The sequence below is a fragment of the Taudactylus pleione genome, unplaced genomic scaffold (genome assembly GCF_031769625.1).
Source record: "Taudactylus pleione unplaced genomic scaffold, aTauple2 ptg000573l, whole genome shotgun sequence".
In the NCBI taxonomy this organism is placed as follows: domain Eukaryota; kingdom Metazoa; phylum Chordata; class Amphibia; order Anura; family Myobatrachidae; genus Taudactylus; species Taudactylus pleione.
This window is the reverse complement of record NW_028284975.1, coordinates 7,702,543-7,725,005: the sequence shown is the minus strand read 5'-3', so window position 1 is coordinate 7,725,005 and position 22,463 is coordinate 7,702,543. Positions and strand designations below refer to the sequence as shown.

At 46.8% G+C, this 22,463-nt stretch overlaps 1 long non-coding RNA gene across 1 annotated transcript in view; it reads right to left on the bottom strand.

Moving 5' to 3' along the window:
- LOC148481594 (uncharacterized) overlaps positions 1-22,463 on the bottom strand; it is a 192,190-nt gene that overhangs the window by 57,843 nt on the left and 111,884 nt on the right. The window lies entirely within an intron of this gene.

Here is a 22,463-nt window from a genome sequence, read left to right as displayed (position 1 = left end):
GGTGTCTGTGTAGGTAATGTGTCTATTAGTAAGTGGTCTCTGTGTCAATAATGTGTGTGTCAGTGTTTGTGTCAGTAAGAGGTGTCTGAGTAAGTAAGTGTAGGTGGGTCAGTAAGAGGTATCTGTGTCAGTAAGTGGTGTCTGTCAGAGTGTTTGTGTCAATTAGATGTGTCTGTGTAGGTAAGCATGTCTGTTAGTAAGTGGTGTCTGTAAATAAGTCTGTGTAATAAGTGTTTCTCAGTAAGGTGTGTCAGTAACTGTGTCTGTGTCAGTAAGTGTGTCTATCCGTGTCAGTAAGGGGTCTGTGTCAGAAAGTTGTATCTGTAAGTAAGGGGTGTCACTGTCAGAGTGTGTGTGCGTGTATGTATGGCAGTAGTGTTTGTGTGCAGCTATGGGGTAGTGTGTGTATGTGGCTAAGGGTGCAGTGTGCGTGTGCGGCTATGGGGGCTGTGTGTGTTTGCGGCTATGGGGGCAGTGCCTGTATGCGGCTATGGGGGCAGTGTCTGTATGCAGCTATGGGGGCTGTGTGTGTATGCGGCTATGGGGGCAGCGTCTGAATGCGTCTATGGGGGCAGTGTCTGTATGCGGCTATGGGGGTAGTGTCTGTATGTGGCTATGGGGCAGTGTATGCGGCTATGGGGGCAGTGTCTGTATGCGGCTATGGGGGCAGTGTCTGTATGCGGCTATGGGGGCAGTGTCTGTATGCGACTATGGGCATAGTGTCTGTTAGTGGCTATGGGGGCAGTGTCTGTATGCGGCTATGGGCGTAGTGTCTGTATGTGGCTATGGGGGCAGTGTATGCGGTTATGGGGCAGTGTCTGTACGCGGCTATGGGGGCAGTGTCTGTTTGTGGCTATGGGGCAGTTTATGCGGCTATGGGGGCAGTGTCTCTATGCGGCTATGGGGGTAGTGTGTGAGGCTTGGGGGCAGCATGTGTGTGAGACTATGGGGCAGTGTCTTTATGCGGCTATGGGGGCAGTGTGTGAGGCTATTGGGGCAGTATGTGTATGCAGCTATGGCGGCAGTGTGTGTGTGAGGCTATGGGGGCAGTATATATATGCGGCTATGGGGGCAGTGTGTGTGTGAGGCTATGGGGGCAGTATGTGTATGCCGCTATGGGGGCAGTGTGTGTGTGAGGCTATAGAGGACATGTGTGTGTGAGCTATGGGGGCAGTATGTGCAAGCGGCTATGGGGGCAGTGTGTGTGTGAGGCTATAGAGTCTGTGTGTGTGAGGCTATGGGGGCAGTGTGTGTGTGAGGCTATGGAGGCAGTGTGTGTGTGAGGCTATGGGAGCAGTGTGTGTGTGAGGCTATAGAGGCCGTGTGTGTGTGAGGCTATGGGGACAGTGTGTGTGTGTGAGGCTATGGGGGCCATGTGTGTGTGTGAGGCTATAGAGGCCATGTGTGTGTGAGGCTATGGGGGCAGTGTGTGTGAGGCTATGGAGGCAGTGTGTGTGTGAGGCTATGGGGCCAGTGTGTGTGTGAGGCTATGGGGCCAGTGTGTGTGTGATGCTACAGAGGCCGTATTGGGAATCTTATTTCAGACCAGACCAAATACATAACCTGCATGTAATGATTAGATTGGTGGAGGTATGGAGTACATACATCCATGAAATAATTAACTTTTTTATTTTGGGGGATAATAAATCTTATAGTCTAATAGACTGCTTTAAGGATTCTAGTATTGGAAGTGAAATGTGGATATACCATGCTACTTTACAATGTACTTTCAATTTCCTATGTGTATGTATACCCACAGCTATGCGAGCGGCCAGGAAGCCGCTCCAATTTTAGGTAGGAGAGCCCTGATTCAGAGCGAGCGCTCTGGTCAGAGCGTCCGGCTCTGAATCAGGCCCTATGTCAGTAAGTGTGTTTGTGTCAGTAAGAGGAGTCTATGTAGGTTAAGTGTGCCTGTGTCACTAGATGGTATTTGTGTCAGCAAGCGGTGTCTGTGTCAGTAAGCATTGTCTGTCAGCAAGTGTGTTTGTTAGAGGTGTCTGTGTAGGTAATGTGTCTATTAGTAAGTGGTGTCTGTGTCAATAATGTGTGTGTCAGTGTTTGTGTCAGTAAGAGGTGTCTGAGTAAGTAAGTGTAGGTGGGTCAGTAAGAGGTATCTGTGTCAGTAAGTGGTGTCTGTCAGAGTGTTTGTGTCAGTTAGATGTGTCTGTGTAGGTAAGCATGTCTGTTAGTAAGTGGTGTCTGTAAATAAGTGTGTGTAATAAGTGTTTCTCAGTAAGGTGTGTCAGTAACTGTGTCTGTGTCAGTAAGTGTGTCTATCCGTGTCAGTAAGGGGTCTGTGTCAGAAAGTTGTATCTGTAAGTAAGGGGTGTCACTGTTAGAGTGTGTGTGCGTGTATGTATAGCAGTAGTGTTTGTGTGCAGCTATGGGGTAGTGTGTGTATGTGGCTAAGGGTGCAGTGTGCGTGTGCGGCTATGGGGGCTGTGTGTGTTTGCGGCTATGGGGGCAGTGCCTGTATGCGGCTATGGGGGCAGTGTCTGTATGCAGCTATGGGGGCTGTGTGTGTATGCGGCTATGGGGGCAGCGTCTGTATGCGGCTATGGGGGCAGTGTCTGTATGCGGCTATGGGGGTAGTGTCTGTATGCGGCTATGGGGGCAGTGTCTGTATGCGGCTATGGGGGCAGTGTCTGTATGCGGCTATGGGGCAGTGTATGCGGATATGGGGGCAGTGTCTGTATGCAGCTATGGGCGTAGTGTCTGTATGTGGCTATGGGGGCAGTGTATGCGGTTATGGGGCAGTGTCTGTACGCGGCTGTGGGGGCAGTGTCTATATGTGGCTATGGGGCAGTGTATGCGGCTATGGGGGCAGTGTCTCTATGCGGCTATGGGGGTAGTGTGTGTGAGGCTTGGGGGCAGCATGTGTGTGAGACTATGGGGCAGTGTCTTTATGCGGCTATGGGGGCAGTGTGCGAGGCTAATGGGGCAGTATGTGTATGCAGCTAAGGCGGCAGTGTGTGTGTGAGGCTATGAGGGCAGTATATATATGCGGCTATGGGGGCAGTGTGTGTGTGAGGCTATGGGGGCAGTATGTGTATGCCGCTATTGGGGCAGTGTGTGTGTGAGGCTATAGAGGACATGTGTGTGAGCTATGGGGGCAGTATGTGCAAGCGGCTATGGGGCAGTGTGTGTGTGAGGCCATAGAGGCTGTGTGTGTGAGGCTATGGGGGCAGTGTGTGTGTGAGGCTATGGAGGCAGTGTGTGTGTGAGGCTATGGGAGCAGTGTGTGTGTGAGGCTATAGAGGCCGTGTGTGAGGCTATGGGGACAGCGTGTGTGTGAGGCTATGGGGGCCATGTGTGTGTGTGAGGCTATGGGAGCAGTGTGTGTGTGAGGCTATAGAGGCCATGTGTGTGTGAGGCTATGGGGGCAGTGTGTGTGAGGCTATGGAGACAGTGTGTGTGTGAGGCTATGGGGGCAGTGTGTGTGTGTGATGACCAGACCAAATACATAACCTGCATGTAATGATTAGATTGTTGGAGGTATGGAGTACATACATCCATGAAATAATAAACTTTTTTATTTTGGGGGATCATAAATCTTATAGTCTAATAGACTGCTTTAAGGATTCTAGTATTAGAAATGAAATGTGGATATACCATGCTACTTTACAATGTACTTTCAATTTCCTATGTGTATGTAAACCCACAGCTATGCGAGCGGCCAGGAGGCCACTCCAATTTTAGGTAGGAGAGCCCTGATTCAGAGCGAGCGCTCTGGTCAGAGCGCCCGGCTCTGAATCAGGCCCTATGTCAGTAAGTGTGTTTGTGTCAGTAAGAGGAGTCTGTGTAGGTTAAGTGTGCCTGTGTCACTAGATGGTATTTGTGTCAGCAAGCGGTGTCTGTGTCAGTAAGCATTGTCTGTCAGCAAGTGTGTTTGTTAGAGGTGTCTGTGTAGGTAATGTGTCTATTAGTAAGTGGTCTCTGTGTCAATAATGTGTGTGTCAGTGTTTGTGTCAGTAAGAGGTGTCTGAGTAAGTAAGTGTAGGTGGGTCAGTAAGAGGTATCTGTGTCAGTAAGTGGTGTCTGTCAGAGTGTTTGTGTCAGTTAGATGTGTCTGTGTAGGTAAGCATGTCTGTTAGTAAGTGGTGTCTGTAAATAAGTGTGTGTAATAAGTGTTTCTCAGTAAGGTGTGTCAGAAACTGTGTCTGTGTCAGTAAGTGTGTCTATCCGTGTCAGTAAGGGGTCTGTGTCAGAAAGTTGTATCTGTAAGTAAGGGGTGTCACTGTTAGAGTGTGTGTGCGTGTATGTATGGCAGTAGTGTTTGTGTGCAGCTATGGGGTAGTGTGTGTATGTGGCTAAGGGTGCAGTGTGCGTGTGCGGCTATGGGGGCTGTGTGTGTTTGCGGCTATGGGGGCAGTGCCTGTATGCGGCTATGGGGGCAGTGTCTGTATGCAGCTATGGGGGCTGTGTCTGTATGCGGCTAAGGGGCAGTGTATGCGGCTATGGGGGCAGTGTCTGTATGCAGCTATGGGGGCTGTGTCTGTATGTGGCTATGGGGCATTGTATGCGGCTATGGGGGCAGTGTCTGTATGCGGCTATGGGGGCAGTGTCTGTATGCGGCTATGGGGGCAGTGTCTGTATGCGGCTATGGGCGTAGTGTCTATGTGGCTATGGGGGCAGTGTATGCGGTTATGGGGCAGTGTCTGTACGCGGCTATGGGGGCAGTGTCTGTATGTGGCTATGGGGCAGTGTATGCGGCTATGGGGGCAGTGTCTCTATGCGGCTATGGGGGTAGTGTGTGTGAGGCTTGGGGGCAGCATGTGTGTGAGACTATGGGGCAGTGTCTTTATGCGGCTATGGGGGCAGTGTGTGAGGCTAATGGGGCAGTATGTGTATGCAGCTAAGGCGGCAGTGGGTGTGTGAGGCTATGAGGGCAGTATATATATGCGGCTATGGGGGCAGTGTGTGTGTGCGGCTATGGGGCAGTATGTGTATGCCGCTATTGGGGCAGTGTGTGTGTGAGGCTATAGAGGACATGTGTGTGTGAGCTATGGGGGCAGTATGTGCAAGCGGCTATGGGGGCAGTGTGTGTGTGAGGCTATAGAGGCTGTGTGTGTGAGGCTATGGGGGCAGTGTGTGTGTGAGGCTATGGAGGCAGTGTGTGTGTGAGGCTATGGGAGCAGTGTGTGTGTGAGGCTATAGAGGCCGTGTGTGTGTGAGGCTATGAAGGCAGTGTGTGTGTGAGGCTATGGGAGCAGTGTGTGTGTGAGGCTATAGAGGCCGTGTGTGTGTGAGGCTATGGGGACAGTGTGTGTGTGAGGCTATGGGGGCCATGTGTGTGTGTGAGGCTATGGGAGCAGTGTGTGTGTGAGGCTATAGAGGCCATGTGTGTGTGAGGCTATGGGGGCAGTGTGTGTGAGGCTATGGAGACAGTGTGTGTGTGAGGCTATGGGGGCAGTGTGTGTGTGATGCTATAGAGGCCGTATTGGGAATCTTATTTCAGACCAGACCAAATACATAACCTGATTGTAATGATTAGATTGGTGGAGGTATGGAGTACATACATCCATGAAATAATTAACTTTTTTATTTTGGGGGATCATAAATCTTATAGTCTAATAGACTGCTTTAAGGATTCTAGTATTGGAAATGAAATGTGGATATACCATGCTACTTTACAATGTACTTTCAATTTCCTATGTGTATGTATACCCACAGCTATGCGAGCGGCCAGGAAGCCGCTCCAATTTTAGGTAGGAGAGCCCTGATTCAGAGCAAGCGCTCTGGTCAGAGCGTACGGCTCTGAATCAGGCCCTATGTCAGTAAGTGTGTTTGTGTCAGTAAGAGGAGTCTGTGTAGGTTAAGTGTGCCTGTGTCACTAGATGGTATTTGTGTCAGCAAACGGTGTCTGTGTCAGTAAGTATTGTCTGTCAGCAAGTGTGTTTGTTAGAGGTGTCTGTGTAGGTAAGAGAATCCGAAAGATTGCATAAGAAAAGAGGTGTTTTAAACCTCTAGGATGGGGGCAGGCATGTATGCAAATTACTTGTTGGAGTTAGCCTATGGCAAGCAGGGGCGGGTTTGTAACAGGAACATTATATAGTGGGCTAAAAGTGTGGGCCAAAGCCTCTTTGTTCCAGATTCCTCCAGGAGAGGGAAGTGCATTTTGTCAGTTGTCATTTTCCTTAATAAAACTCTCTTAGTGCTTCTCCTTCTTCTCTTCTTCTCTCCTCCTTTTCCTTATTGTATTTAGTCATTCTTTTCATTTACTTCATATCATTGCTTTTACTTTTCCTTTTTGTCCTCAATCACTGTCTTTTCTGATTTCTTGTTCTGCTGGGGGAGGGGTGGCTATGTCCTGCCTAGTAATGAGCCTCCCCAGACCCTGGTACCTGGCTCCACAGTGCCCCCATGTTATTAGGGGCTGCAGGTGTGGTTCCCCTATTGATAGTTCTATCCCCCCTCAGGCTGCTGCAGGTGTGCCAGTGCGGGGGAGGGGTGCTTCCCTTCAGTCCTTAATGCCCCTGGTCAATATCATCTTTGTGGCTGCAGTAGCCAGCACCATAGGCAAATGCAGGAGGAGTTTATGAGTGTATTGCCTGAACCCCCCTTCCTCAGCCCACACCATGATGACTACAATAAAAATAGCATATAATACTAAAGTTGCATGTTTTTTTAGGATCCCCTCAGTGTCACAAATTAAATAACTAGCACTACAGTCCCTGTTGATCTTTTAAATGTGTCAGCCAGTAGAAAAAGTTAAAAAGCCAGTAATGAATATTGTTGTGCACCAACTAGGAGATCTGGAAAACATGCACTGTTCGGGGTGCACTGATATGGACCACCTATTGGATCAATTATTAATACTGGATAATACACCATCCAGTACATAAGGGGACCAATCTGTGCATCTATGTCCAAAACAGTGCATGGTTTCTTTTTCTGCCCTCTCCCAGATTCCCCAACTTGCTCAAATGATCTGTAAAGGAGCCTGCACATGGAATAAAGGGGTTCAGCTCAGACAGGATGGCCCTACTTCTACATGTGGTTGCTTGCTGTGTTTGCTGGTCCTGTATGTGCCGGAATTGTTTAATTCAGTACATTCATATGATGTATTTTGTAGCTGGTCTAGGTGCTGATTGTGCCCTCTTAATGGTAGAAAACAGTTGCAGCAAACAGTGTCAGTATTATGCTGGGCATTGAGGTATCATTGGGGGAATAGAATGCTTTAGTGATGCGTTATCTGACAGTAAGGGGTAATGGCTTTGGCACATCTTTATTTATGTATAGCACCTAAGATCTAGCTTTTATCTCCTTTGAATCATTATTATCAGTTAATAGAGGAGATTGTATTATATACTGTATTCTGAGCATTTAACTTACAAAATAGACAGAATACATGTGCTACAGTGAATTTCTACAGGGTGCACAGCTTATTATTGCAATCACTGCCCCAAGCAGCTATCACCAGGAAGCTCCATTCTCAGCTATGCTCCTACTTCGACAAATATACATTGCTGGAGGTTATGCAGCCTTCGCGTCCTGCCTATGAGGGGTATAACGCGAGCAAAGCAGCTAGTTCAGTTCGTCAGGGCTAACAGCAGGTGTCTGGGGGAATATGCTTCGCCTTTAATAATTCCAACTGTACGCAGGGACGAAAATGTCGTTTTCATCACCTCTGCTTGCGATGTGGTGGCAACCACCCAGTTGCCAAGTGTTTTAAGGTGGGTGCCCAGCAGCAGCCTGCACAGCCAGCAAAAGGCACAAGTGCTAAGTAAAGCTCCATCCCCTGTCCGTGTCACAGCGATAACAAAATGGTTGAGATGGTACTAGGGGTGAGCGGGTTCGGATTTCTGAAATCCGAACCCCCCCGAGCCCCCCCGATCCGAGTCCGATCCGAGTCAGGCTCGACTTTTCCCGCCTGACTCGGATTCTGAAATCGAGGCAAAACGTCATCATCCCGCCTTCCGAGTCTCGCGGGTTTTGGAACCTATATAAGGTACCCGCGTCGGCGCCATTTTCTCACTCGGCTGTGGACAGTGAAGAGGGAGGGTGGGAGTTAGGGCTGGCTGGGCTGTGTAGTGTAGTGCAGAGTAGTGTTGTGCTGTGCTGCGCTGCTGTTGTCCACTACTTCAAAGTCCATAGGGGCTGGCTGTGTTGTGCTGTGCTGCTGTTGTTAATAGGGGCTGTGTCCACTACTTCAAAGTCCATAGGGGTTGGCTGGACTGTGTTGTGCAGTCAGTTCTCCATAGGGGCTGTGTCCACTCCAAAGTCCTGTGCAGTGTCCCAGTCCTAAAGGCGTGCTGTAGTGTTGTCCAGGGGGTGCTCTGTCCATCAGGGGTGCTTCCCCAAGTGCTAAAAAAATAATATTTTTTGTGTGTTTGTGAATTGTGTGCGCAGTAGCCGCACGTGCATCAACAAAGTAGTGCCAAGCGTGCGCCTGTGTCATAAGTAAAGGGCCGGCTGGCTTGACCGTTAAAGGGTGCTGTAACCCCCAAAGTACACTCCAGTCCAAACCAAAAAAAAAATTATTTTCTGTGTTTGTGAATTGTGTGCGCAGTAGCCGCACGTGCATCAACAAAGTAGTGCCAAGCGTGCGCCTGTGTCATAAGTAAAGGGCCGGCTGGCTTGACCGTTAAAGGGTGCTGTAACCCCCAAAGTACACTCCAGTCCAAACCAAAAAATAAATTATTTTCTGTGTTTGTGAATTGTGTGCGCAGTAGCCGCACGTGCATCAACAAAGTAGTGCCAAGCGTGCGCCTGTGTCATAAGTAAAGGGCCGGCTGGCTTGACCGTTAAAGGGTGCTGTAACCCCCAAAGTACACTCCAAACCAATAAAATATATATTTTCTGTGTTTGTGACTTGTGTGCACTGTGGCTGCACGTGCATCAACAAAGGAGCAGCGCCAAGCGTGCGCCTGTGTCCCATAAGTAAAGAGCTGGCTGGCTCATTTCTTAAAGGGTGGTGTAACCCACAAAGTGCACTACTCTCCAGCAAAAATAAAAAAATATTTTCTGTGTTTGTGTGCGCTTTAGCCGCACGTATATATCCATATAACATAAATGGAGGACCAAACTTTCTCTGATAAAAATAAAATAGGGAAAGATCAAGAACCACTTCCTCCTAGTGCTATTGCTGCTGCTGGGAGTTGTTCATCATCCCAGAGAGGAAGTAGGAACATCACTACTTTTTCTAAACAATTGACCCTCCAACAGTCCCTAGCGATGAGGGTGAAGTACAACAGCAGTCATCCTGAAGCAAAACGTATAACTGAGGCCTTGACTGCTATGTTGGTGTTAGACGTGCGTCCGGTATCCGCCATTAGTGCAGTGGGATTTAGACAATTGATGGAGGTAGTGTGTCCCCGGTTCCAAATCCCGTCTAGATTCCACCTGCATCCTCAAAGCAGCAGTGACAAGCGTGCGTCTGTCTGTTAAAGGGTGGTGACACCCTCAAAGTGTGCTACACAAACAATAAAAATATTGTTCTTTTTTTTTCTGTCTTTGTGAATTGTGTGGGCTGTAGCCGCACTTGCATCCTCAAAGCAGCAGCGACAAGCATGCGTCTGTCTGTTAAAGGGTGGTGACACCCTCAAAGTGTGCTACACAAACAATAAAAATATTGTTCTTTTTTTTTCTGTCTTTGTGAATTGTGTGGGCTGTAGCCGCACTTGCATCCTCAAAGCAGCAGCGACAAGCGTGCGTCTGTCTGTTAAAGGGTGGTGTAACCCTCAAAGTGCTCCAAAAAATAAAAAACTATTTTTTTAATGTGTTTGTGACTTGTGTGCGATGTAGCCACACATGCATCAACAAAGTAGTGCCAAGCGTGCGCCTGTGTCATAAGTAAAGGGCCGGCTGGCTTGACCGTTAAAGGGTGCTGTAACCCCCAAAGTACACTCCAGTCCAAACCAAAAAAATATATATTTTCTGTGTTTGTGAATTGTGTGCGCAGTAGCCGCACGTGCATCAACAAAGTAGTGCCAAGCGTGCGCCTGTGTCATAAGTAAAGGGCCGGCTGGCTTGACCATTAAAGGGTGCTGTTTTATCCCAAAAAGTACACTCCAGTCCAAACCAAAAAAAAAATTATTTTCTGTGTTTGTGAATTGTGTGCGCAGTAGCCGCACGTGCATCAACAAAGTAGGGCCAAGCGTTCGCCTGTGTCATAAGTAAAGGGCCGGCTGGCTTGACCATTAAAGGGTGCTGTAACCCCCAAAGTACACTCCAAACCAAAAAAATATATATTTTCTGTGTTTGTGACTTGTGTGCACTGTGGCTGCACGTGCATCAACAAAGAAGCAGCGCCAAGCATGCGCCTGTGTCCCATAAGTAAAGAGCCAGCTGGCTCATTTCTTAAAGGGTGGTGTAACCCACAAAGTGCACTACTCTCCAGCAAAAATAAAAAAATATTTTCTGTGTTTGTGTGCGCTTTAGCCGCACGTATATATCAATATAACATAAATGGAGGACCAAACTTTCTCTGATAAAAATAAAATAGGGAAAGATCAAGAACCACTTCCTCCTAGTGCTATTGCTGCTGCTGGGAGTTGTTCATCATCCCAGAGAGGAAGTAGTAACATCACTACTTTTACTAAACAATTGACCCTCCAACAGTCCCTAGCGATGAGGATGAAGTACGACAGCAGTCATCCTGAAGCAAAACGTATAACTGAGGCCTTGACTGCTATGTTGGTGTTAGACGTGCGTCCGGTATCCGCCATTAGTGCAGTGGGATTTAGACAATTGATGGAGGTAGTGTGTCCCCGGTTCCAAATCCCGTCTAGATTCCACCTGCATCCTCAAAGCAGCAGCGACAAGCGTGCGTCTGTCTGTTAAAGGGTGGTGACACCCTCAAAGTGTGCTACACAAACAATAAAAATATTGTTCTTTTTTTTTCTGTCTTTGTGAATTGTGTGGGCTGTAGCCGCACTTGCATCCTCAAAGCAGCAGCGACAAGCGTGTGTCTGTCTGTTAAAGGGTGGTGACACCCTCAAAGTGTGCTACACAAACAATAAAAATATTGTTCTTTTTTTTCTGTCTTTGTGAATTGTGTGGGCTGTAGCCGCACTTTCATCCTCAAAGCAGCAGCGACAAGCGTGCGTCTGTCTGTTAAAGGGTGGTGTAACCCTCAAAGTGCTCCAAAAAATAAAAACTATTTTTTTAATGTGTTTGTGACTTGTGTGCGATGTAGCCGCACGTGCATCAACATAGTAGCAGCGCCAAGTGTGCGCCTGTGTCATAAGTCAAGGGCTGGTTTGGACATCTGGTCCGGACTGAAGGACGTGCTAACAATTTCTGACAAGTCTACTGTCACTGCATATGATACTGTCCTCAAAGCAGCAGCGACAAGCGTGCGTCTGTCTGTTAAAGGGAGGTGTAACCCTCAAAGTGCTCCAAAAAATAAAAAACTATTTTTTTAATGTGTTTGTGACTTGTGTGCGATGTAGCCGCACTTGCATCCTCAAAGCAACAGCGACAAGCGTGCGTCTGTCTGTTAAAGGATTACATCAGTGACAGCATCCAAGTAGGCATGTCAGACAGTCCGTACCTGTACTGGCAGGAAAAAGAAGCAATTTGGAGGTCCCTGTACAAACTGGCTCTATTTTACCTGAGTTGCCCCCCCTCCAGTGTGTACTCCGAAAGAGTGTTTAGTGCAGCCGGGAACCTTGTCAGCGAAAGGCGTAGGAGGTTGCTTCCACAAAATGTGGAGAAGATGATGTTCATAAAATGAATTATCAACTCTTCCAGGGAGACCAGCCTCCAGAACGTACAGAGGGACCTGTGGTTCCAGCGGGGACGAATTAATACTCTGTGAGGATGAAGATGTACACACTGAAGAGGGTGAGGAATCGGTGGATGAGGAGGATGAGGATGACATCTTGCCTCCGTAGAGCCAGTTTGTGCAGGGACAGATTAATTGGCAGCTTGTTTTGTGGGGGCCCAAACGAACCAATCATTTCAGCCACAGTTGTGTGGCAGACCCTGGCGCTGAAATGATTGGTTTGTTAAAGTGTGCATGTCTTGTTTATACAACATAAGGGTGGGTGGGAGGGCCCAAGGACAATTCCATCTTGCACCTCTTTTTTTTCTTTGCATTATGTACAGTTTGGGGCCTAGTTTTTCAAACTGCCATGCTGTCTGCCACTGCAGTTTCACGCCTAGATGGGTCACGTGTTTGTGCCGCCCACTCGTGTCGCTTAACATAGTCATCCAGCTACCTCGGTGCAACCTTTTGGACATAAAAACACTATTGTGAGGTGTGAGGTGTTCAGAATAGACTGGAAATGAGTGGAAATTAAGGTTATTGAGGTTAATAATAGCATAGGACCAGAAAAACCTACAAATTCTGTGATTTTAGCTGTTTTTATGCTTTTTTTCAAAAAAATACAGATCCAAAACACAAAACCCAGAACCCAAAACACGGAAGGGTGGTTTTGGCAAAACCAATCCAGATCCAAAACACGAAGAAAGATCCAGATCCAAAACCAAAACACAAAACACGAAAAGTGGCCGGTGCACACCCCTAGTTGGTACCCGGTTCTGCAGGACGCAGAATTTTCGTTAAAAGGCTTCAGTTTTGGTGTTCGTTTACCTATTTGCAGAGATGTCGACACATATTCGCCTAGAAATTTGAAGTCTGCCTTTGAATTGCCTCACATTCTTAGGGAAAAAGTGGCTGGCGAGGTTAGCGTCAGGCGCATTGCAGGGCCTTTTGCAGAACCCCCATTAGGGATCTTGTGAATTCCCCGGTGGGAGTGGTTCCCAAGAAAATTCCAGGAAAATACAGGCTCATGCAACATCTGTCTTATCCGCCAGGCTCATCAATAAATTATGCCATGCCAGTTGAGTTTTCCTCTGTGGTGTACCAGTCTTTTGACGATGCTTTGGACGTCATTAGGTGTTATGGTCCGGGCGCACTGATGGCCAAGATAGATGTTGAGTCAGCTTTTCGTCTACTTCCTTTGCAACCAGAGTCATTCCAGTTTATGGGTTTTTAGCTTGGACAACGGATATTACATAGACAAATGCTTGCCAATGGGGTGTTCTGTGTCATGTGCATTTTTCGAGCGTTTTAGCACCTTCCTACACTGGTGCGCGGAATTTATTTATTTAATTTTTGCGGTAGTCATGGGATAGCCCACTATCTCGATGACTTTCTGTGTGTCGGCCCTTCCGGTTCAGGCAGTTGCAGTTATCTTTTGTTTTCTTTACGAGCGCTGTTTTTTCATTTGGAGTTCCCGTTGCTGCGGACAAAACGGAGGGCCCTTCCCCTTGCTTGTCATTCCTGAGTATCGCGATCTGTACCTTGGCGGGTTCTTGTCATATTCCTCTCGATAAGCCTGTCAAGTTGCGTAATGCCATAGCGGAATGCACGGCTTCCAGTAGAATTACCCTGCGGCAGGCGCAATCCCTCCTGGGCCTGTAAAGTAATTCCAATGGGCAGAGTTTTTTCACGTAAATTGGAAAGGGCCACGGCTGGTGTCACTAACCGAGACATTTGCTACGTTTATCCTCAAAGATTAAGCAGGACCTCTCTGTCTGGGTCTCGTTTCTTCGGGATTTTAATGGCGTTCGGTTGTGGATGTCTCCAGCCGCTGACAATTTGCAGCTGCAGCTGTTCACCGACGCAGCAGGGACCATTGGGTTCGGATGTTACCTTGATGGCTCATGGTGCGTTGGCCGTTGGCTGGTTTCCTTGGAAATCTGGGGGGAATGGTTACGCAATCGCAGCATCATTATCAGGTGTGACAACCTGGGCGTGGTCCATGCGATACAATCAGCAACGTGCGGCTTCCCTGCTGGTTTTGCGCTTGCTAGCGCAGCTGTGCTCACATTTTTGTGCTGTAACATCATGTTTAAGGCAAGACACGTTCCTGGGGTGGAGAATGAGATAGCCAATGCGTTATCACGTTTCCAGTGGGCTAGGTTCCGATCTGTGGCCCCTGGTGCTGACAACGTGCTTTGCCCCTCTTATGTTTGGCAGGTGATCGAGCCGGCATGGAGGGCTTAGCAGAACAGTCTCTAGCCCCCTCCACATTGCGAGCATATCGGCAGGCATGGAATGAATGGGAAGATTGTTCCCGTAGCAGCAAACAGGCAGGTAAGAGTCAGCATCGATGCTTTCTTTTATTTGGAGTCTCCTTTTGGCTGGCAGATCCAGGGCTTCTGTTGTGCGCTCTTTGGGGGGCATTGCATTTTATTGTAAATTGAAGGGCCAACCTGACTTTACTAAAAGTTTTCTGATTGTGAAGGCTTTAAAGGGTTGGGCACGGATCTCCAGGCCAGTAGCTGACCGTAGGAGACCTGTGGACGCTCATCTGCTTCCGGCAGTATTAGGGGCAGTTCTCTGAGTGGCTCTTACTGCGTATGAGGCGGTCCTGATTCAAGTGGTGTTTTCGGAGGCTTTTCACGGCACATTGAGGGTATCAGAGCTGGTGGCATCATCCAAATGGGTTGATGCCGCCATGCTCCTCTCGGATATCGTGGTCAGTGAGAGGTCTGTTCTCTGTAGGATTCGGCGGTCGAAGACCGACCAGACTGGTAGGGGTAGGTGGACCTCGTTGGGTCCATCTAGGGATGAACAGATCTGCCCCGTGGCACTAGCTATGCGGTATGAGTTATTGCGGCCAGATGTTCCTGGTTCATGACTCATGCATATGGACAGGACTCCGCTTACCAAATACCAGTTTGGTTGGTTTTTGAAGAAGTGTGTATCAGTTTTAGGCCTCCCGCCTCAAGATTTTGGTACACACTCGTTTCGGATCGGAGCCGCAACTTCGGCGGCAGCTGCGGGTTTCTCGGCATCAGAAATTAAGGCCCTAGGACGTTGGAAATCGGATAGTTATAAAGGTTACATTCGACCTAGGCGTTAAGGCCCCCTTTGTTTAAAGTCATTTCACAGTCTGTTCCGGTTACGTTTATATTTTATGCTTGCCTGGTTTTTGTCTTGTCTCATGTACTGTCCTGTCTTGTCTTGTCTGTTACCCCTGTCCGTCCTATTCGGGATTAGCTACTCGCCACTGCTGGCAATGGGAGTCTTGAGGGATTTTACAATTTTTACCTGAACTGACGGATTCAATTCGGCTATTCTCAATCATTTAATTAGGCCATAGTCCACCCCTCAGCAGGTTTTTATTTTACCTCTTGCCGAGTTCACCTGTTTTTTCTCAATTCCCCCCCACCCATTCTTCCCCTTTGTGTCTTCTGTTTGTCTTAGCCACTTTAAATAGTAAAGTCGGCGACCAATAGAAAATTTTTCTTTTTGGAAGATACTCACTTATGTTCTATCAGATCCCACTAATACATCATAAAATTTTATTGTTTTATGACAATTACTAATTTTTTATTTACTGCTTTCCTCCACCTTTAGGATTGCTCTTTGACACGCAGGACATTTGGGTTATAGGCCACTCATATATTTTCTGGGCTGCTAGGTTTATAAGTTCAGATCAAGCTCCAATTTTTCAATATTCAGCTAGGGTCCGTTGGATAGGTTCCAGAGGTATGAGATGGCATTCCTTTTGTCCTAAACTGTTAGAGTATGCAAGGCTTTTTGGTAGGCCACGTATTTTGGTGGCTTATTTAGGAGGCAACGACTTAGGGCAGAGGTCCACTGTAGAATTACGAGTTAATATTGTCAACGATTTGGCGAGGGTGCTATCGGCCTGGCCCTTGAGTAAATTAATTTGGTCTTGCTTTGTACCTCGACAGGTCTGGCGTGGGGTTAGGAGTTTTCCTGCTAATAACGAAGCTAGGAAGAAACTTAATTTCCAGGTTGCCAAATTTGTGATGGCCAATTATGGCTGTGTCATTTACCATAAGAACTTTCAATTTAGTAATATGTATAGACCTGATGGAGTTCATTTAACAGAGGAGGGTTTGTCATTGTTTATTGGGGATCTTTTTGAGGAGTTGGATTTATTGGGGTAGTACTTGGTATGGTGGCGGTGCGGCGGCTCTATAAGCAGAACCTTGCTGTGGCGGGAAAGAATGGCAGGTCGCCAGTCTGGGTGCAATTATGATTTAAGGGTGCTCCCTTCGTTGACTGGTAGTTGGCTGTACCAACCTAACGGGGGGCAGTATCACCAACTAAACAGGTGGGAAGTCAAGATGGCGGTGAGCGTTACCTTTTGTTGTTGACATGATTTACATGGTTATGTGTATGCACTCTGGGCGATCTACGCCTGCTATGCCTTTTGTTGTTTGTGTGTGGGCATAGCAGATTTGGCTGATTTCTGCCCGTCCTTTCTTTGCCACCAAACATCCTTAAATAAATAATAAATAAATAATTATTATTATTGCTCCAATAAATTGCCATCAAGTTATCTGCCAAATCCACGTCTCAGTGTCTTTATTTTAGGTTAGTAAGATAAGTGGTTTGCACACATGACAACACCTCATCCGATAGAAGGTTTAGAGCAGTGTTTCCCAACCTCGGTCCTCAAGGCACACTAACAGTCCAGGTTTCAGTGATATCCATGCTTGAGGGCAGATGGTTAAATCAAAATATCTGAGGTAATAATTAAGACACCTGTGCTCAGGTATGGCTATCCTCAAAACCTGGACTGTTAGTGTGCCTTGAGGACCGTGGTTGGGAACCCCTGGTTTAGAGAAACCGAAAGATTGCATAAGAAAAGAGGTGTTTTAAACCTCTAAGATGGGGGCAGGCATGTATGCAAATTACTTGTTGGAGTTAGCCTATGGCAAGCAGGGGCGGGTTTGTAACAGGAACATTATATAGTGGGCTAAAAGTGTGGGCCAAAGCCTCTTTGTTCCAGATTCCCCACCCTCCCTCCCCAATAAATTTTGGTATGTTGTGGGTTTGGTTTTGTGTGGCGGGAAAGAACAGCAGGTCGCCAGTCCGGGTGCAAATATGATTGAAGGGTGCTCCCTTCGTTGACTGGTAGTTGGCTGTACCAATCTAACGGGGGGCAGTATCACCACCTAAACGGGTGGGAAGTCAAGATGGGGGTGAGCGTTACCTTTTGTTGTTGACATGATTTACATGGTTATGTGTATGCACTCTGGGCGATCTACGCCTGCTATGCCTTTTGTTGTTTGTGTGTGGGCATAGCAGATTTGGCTGATTTCTGCCCGTCCTTTCTTTGCCACCAAACATCCTTAAATAAATAATAAATAAATAATTATTATTATTGCTCCAATAAATCGCCATCAAGTTATCTGCCAAATCCACGTCTCAGTGTCTTTATTTTAGGTTAGTATGATAAGTGGTTTGCACACATGACAACACCTCATCCGATAGAAGGTTTAGAGCAGTGTTTCCCAACCTTGGTCCTCAAGGCACACTAACAGTCCAGGTTTCAGTGATATCCATGCTTGAGGGCAGATGGTTAAATCAAAATATCTGAGGTAATAATTAAGACACCTGTGCTCAGGTATGGCTATCCTCAAAACCTGGACTGTTAGTGTGCCTTGAGGACCGTGGTTGGGAACCCCTGGTTTAGAGAAACCGAAAGATTGCATAAGAAAAGAGGTGTTTTAAACCTCTAGGATGGGGGCAGGCATGTATGCAAATTACTTGTTGGAGTTAGCCTATGGCAAGCAGGGGCGGGTTTGTAACAGGAACATTATATAGTGGGCTAAAAGTGTGGGCCAAAGCCTCTTTGTTCCAGATTCCCCACCCTCCCTCCCCAATAAATTTTGGTATGTTGTGGGTTTGGTTTTGTGTGGCGGGAAAGAACGGCAGGTCGCCAGTCCGGGTGCAAATATGATTTAAGGGTGTTCCCTTTGTTGACTGGTAGTTGGCTGTACCAATCTAACGGGGGGCAGTATCACCACCTAAACGGGTGGGAAGTCAAGATGGGGGTGAGCGTTACCTTTTGTTGTTGACATGATTTACATGGTTATGTGTATGCACTCTGGGCGATCTATGCCTGCTATGCCTTTTGTTGTTTGTGTGTGGGCATAGCAGATTTGGCTGATTTCTGCCCGTCCTTTCTTTGCCACCATACATCCTTAAATAAATAATAAATAAATAATTATTATTATTGCTCCAATAAATCGCCATCAAGTTATCTGCCAAATCCAGTCTCAGTGTCTTTATTTTATGTTAGTATGATAAGTGGTTTGCACACATGACAACACCTCATCCGATAGAAGGTTTATGTGTCTATTAGTAAGTGGTGTCTGTGTCAATAATGGGGGTGTCAGTGTTTGTGTCAGTAATCGGTGTCTGAGTTAGTAAGTGTAGGTGGGTCAGTAAGAGGTATCTGTGTCAGTAAGTGGTGTCTGTCAGAGTGTTTGTGTCAGTTAGATGTGTCTGTGTAGGTAAGCATGTCTGTTAGTAAGTGGTGTCTGTGTAAATAAGTGTGTGTAATAAGTGTTTCTCAGTAAGGTGTGTCAGTAACTGTTTCTGTGTCAGTAAGTGTGTCTATCAGTGTCAGTGAGTGGTCTGTGTCAGAAAGTTGTATCTGTAAGTAAGGGGTGTCACTGTCAGAGTGTGTGTGCGTGTATGTATGGCAGTAGTGTTTGTGTGCAGCTATGGGGTAGAGTGTGTATGTGGCTAAGGATGCAGTGTGTGTGTGCGGCTATGGGGGCAGTGACTGTATGCGACAATGGGGGCAGTGTCTGTATGTGGCTATGTGGCAGTGTATGCGGCTATGGGGCAGTGTCTGTATGCGGCTTTGGGGGCAGTGTCTGTGTGCGGCTATGGGGGCAGTGTCTGTATGTGGCTATGGGGCAGTGTATGCGGCTATGGGGGCAGTGTGTGAGGCTAATGTGGCAGTATGTGTATGCGGCTATGTCGGCAGTGTGTGTATGAGGCTATGGGGGCAGTATTTATATGTGGGTATGGGGGCAGTGTGTGTGTGTGTGAGGCTATGGGGGCAGTATTTATATGTGGGTATGGGGGCAGTGTGTGTGTGTGTGAGGCTATGGGGGCAGAATGTGTATGCGGCTATGGGGGCCATGTGTGTGTGAGGCTATGGGGGCAGTGTGTGTGTGAGGCTATAAAGGCCATGTGTGTGTGAGCTATGGGGGCAGTATGTGCAAGCGGCTATGGGGGCAGTGTGGGTGTGAGATGCTATAGAGGCCGTGTGTGTGAGGCTATGGGGGCAGTGTGTGTGCGGCTATGGGGGCCGTGTGTGTTTTCGGCTATGGGGACAGTGTCTGTATGCGGCTATGGGGGCAGTGTCTGTATGTGGCTATGGGGCAGTGTATGCAGCTATGGGGGCAATGTGTGAGGCTAATGGGGCAGTATGTGTATGCAGCTATGTCAGCAGTGTGTGTGTGAGGCTATGGGGGCAGTGTGTGTGAGGCTATGGGGGCAGTATGTGTATGTGGCTATGGGGGCAGTGTGTGTGTGAGGCTATGGGGGCAGTTTGTGTGTGAGGCTATAGAGGCCATGTGTGTGTGAGCTATGGGGGCCGTGTGTGCAAGCGGCTATGGGGGCAGTGTGTGTGTGAGGCTATGGGGCAGTGTGTGTGTGAGGCTATGGAGGCAGTGTTTGTGTGAGGCTATGGGAGCAGTGTGTGTGTGAGGCTATAGAGGCCATGTGTGTGTGAGGTTATGGGGGCAGTGTGTGTGTGAGGCTATGGGGGCCATGTGTGTGTGAGGCTATGGAGGCAGTTTGTGTGTGAGGTTATGGGTGCAGTGTGTGTGTGAGGCTATAGAGGCCGTATTGGGAATCTTCTTTCAGACCAGACCAAATTCTTAACCTGCATGTAATGATTAGATTGGTGGAGGTATGGAGTACATACATCCATGAAATAATTCACTTTTTTTATTTTGGGGGATCATAAATTTTATAGTCTAATAGACTGATTTATTATTAATCAGGGTAACCTTTCATATGTACTGTACAGTACAGGATTCTAGTATTGTAAATGAAATGTGGATATACCATGCTACTTTACAATGTACTTTCAATTTCCTTTGTGTATGTACTTTGTGGTAGGGAAAATAGATCATGCATAACTCAGAGGTGAAGATCTATATGAGATCTATTAAACAAGAACAAAATCTTGACATACTGTAATCCAGCTACTATCACAGCAGATGGAAGTAGTGAAAACTGATTTATTAAAATTGCAATATTTGCCAAAGGAGCTACTGTAAACAGAATTTTTTTTTGTAAAGGTAAAGTCAGCATGGATTTGCCCTTAAATAAATTACTGGTTTAAATCCAACTGTAAAAGGTGCAGAAAATAATCAAATTTAAGAATGACTATTCACTACATGTCCTTCCTTGTTTCTAGGGAGATAGGACGCCTTTAAACATTGGGTCAAAAGGGAATTCGTAAAATTTAGTTTTCAAAAGAAGTAAAATGAGGAAAAAGAAATTGCAGACATATTACATTTCATTCCTGTATTAGAAAACATGAATAAAGCATCTCTAGATAATAATACTCTAATCCAATTAGGGAGCTTAAGAAATAAGATTGAAGCTACTGATGCAGTCCAATGCTGAGAATTTTTTACAGCTGGTAAGCAAAGACTTTATGAGAATACTGTAATAACAAGTGCTGGAAGTTGGTAATAAATGTGACTGATGGCAAAATCATGGATTCATACTTAGCCAATCCTAATTTATTGAAAGAATATTATGAATCCATAATCTCCATAAGATTGTTTTCAACTCATTAGAATTAGATATCCATCATTACCTATCAACCTTTCAAATCATATCCACAACTCAAATTCATTCTGACAAACATAGCAGTCCATCTTAATATAGCAGATAGAAGAAGCCATTAAATAGATGCTGGGTAGGCACAGCACAGAGTATGATGGATTTAGGTTAAAATTATACTTAACCCTTAAGAATAGTTTGGTTTCTCTAATCACAGAAGAGTACTATGACGTCCCTTTTATAATTCAGAATTGACATCCTATTGCAGAATCGGGATTGGTATGAAACACTGCCGGGTGCATATCCGGCGGTTCAAATCCCGACGCCGGAAGACCGGCAAGAGAAGATCCCGACAGGTAAGTTTTTTTACTATTACTATCCCTCTCCCCCCCTAACCCTAACCCTCCCTTAGGGGTGCCTAAACCTAACCACCCCACCAAGTGCCTAACCCTAAGCCCCCTTGTAAGTGCCCAAACCTACCCCCCCCTTCCCCGCAGCCTAAATCTAAGTTTCCCGGGGGGGTGTCTAACCCTAACCTTCCTCCAGGTGTGCCTAACCCTAACCCCCCTTTCCCCTAGCCTAACCCTAACCTTCCCGGGGGGCCTAACCCTAAGTCCCCCCGGGAGCCCCTAACCTAACCCTTCAACTCCCGCAGCTGTCCGCCGCTCGGCTTACCTTCGCTCGGTTTGCCGGGTGTTGGGCTCCCGCCATAAGGATAATGATAAGCATCAGGATTTCGACGCCTATCATTAGTCCCCTGCCGGGATTGCACAGTCGGGAAGCTGGCGGTCGGCATTTTGACCGTCAACATCCTGACGCATTCCGCAGAATCCTGTGTTACCATATTACCAAACCTCAGTACATTACTTGAGAATAAATCTAAATAGAGACTTGGGGCCTGATTCAGACATGGTCGCAAGCTCTGAGCGCTCACAAATGGGTTGATGGTGGCCCAGAGCGCATGCGCATGACGGAGCCAGCTCCATTGTGCGCATGCGTGAGACCTGGATAGCGACAGGCAATCCGTCACTCTGGGTCTCGTACCAAAGTGGGCGAGCTGTCGATGTTGAGTGACAGCTCGCCCCCTTTGGTGGGCAGGCCTGGGGAGTGGCTGCCCAAACGGAGGCGGTCCCATGTTAACACCTCCATTTTGGGGGCGGCCCCACTGACATCAAGAGTGATGTCAGTGGGAGAGATTTTGGCTCTGTTAGAGCTGAAATCTCTCTGGGGCTTGCGGCAATGAGACCCTACCACAAGGGTCTCGTCGCAAGCCCGATGGTCGCGATGGTCTTGACCATCGCGACCATCTTCCTGGCCACTCACTATAGCTGTGGGTGGTCACACAAAAAAAATAGTCCGGCCCTGATTCAGAGCGAGCACTGTCAGAGTGTCCGGCTCTGAATCAGGGCCTTATTTCCTTTTTCAATACGAATGTAAGTTAAATACTAACATTGTAGCAAACAGAAGGTATCCTCAGTTGTTATATTATATAATTCATATTACTGAGAATTGAGGAACAATACAAGTAGGCTAATCAATTAAATAACAAAAAAATAAGAGAATAACCTGTGGCGCTATGGAACACAAAATATAAAAAATAAGTAATAAAATTAGAAATATATAAAAAAGAAAGTGACAGATATACCTAGCCGCTGCGCTTATATGTTGACAGCAGAAACCACAAATAAATAATAACCAAAAAAAGAAAAGCGCTAAAGGTGTATCTGATAATCCCTTAATAATAATTGTGAAGTTAAACCAGTTAAGCAACACTAAAATATTAGTAAATAAATCAATAAAAATGCAAATATGCCATTAGCAATTTATTAGGTCAATCAATAAATGAATAATGAAAGATAAAAAATAAATGAAACATGATAATACAATTTTTAAATGCAATGAACATAGGCCCTGATTCAGAGCC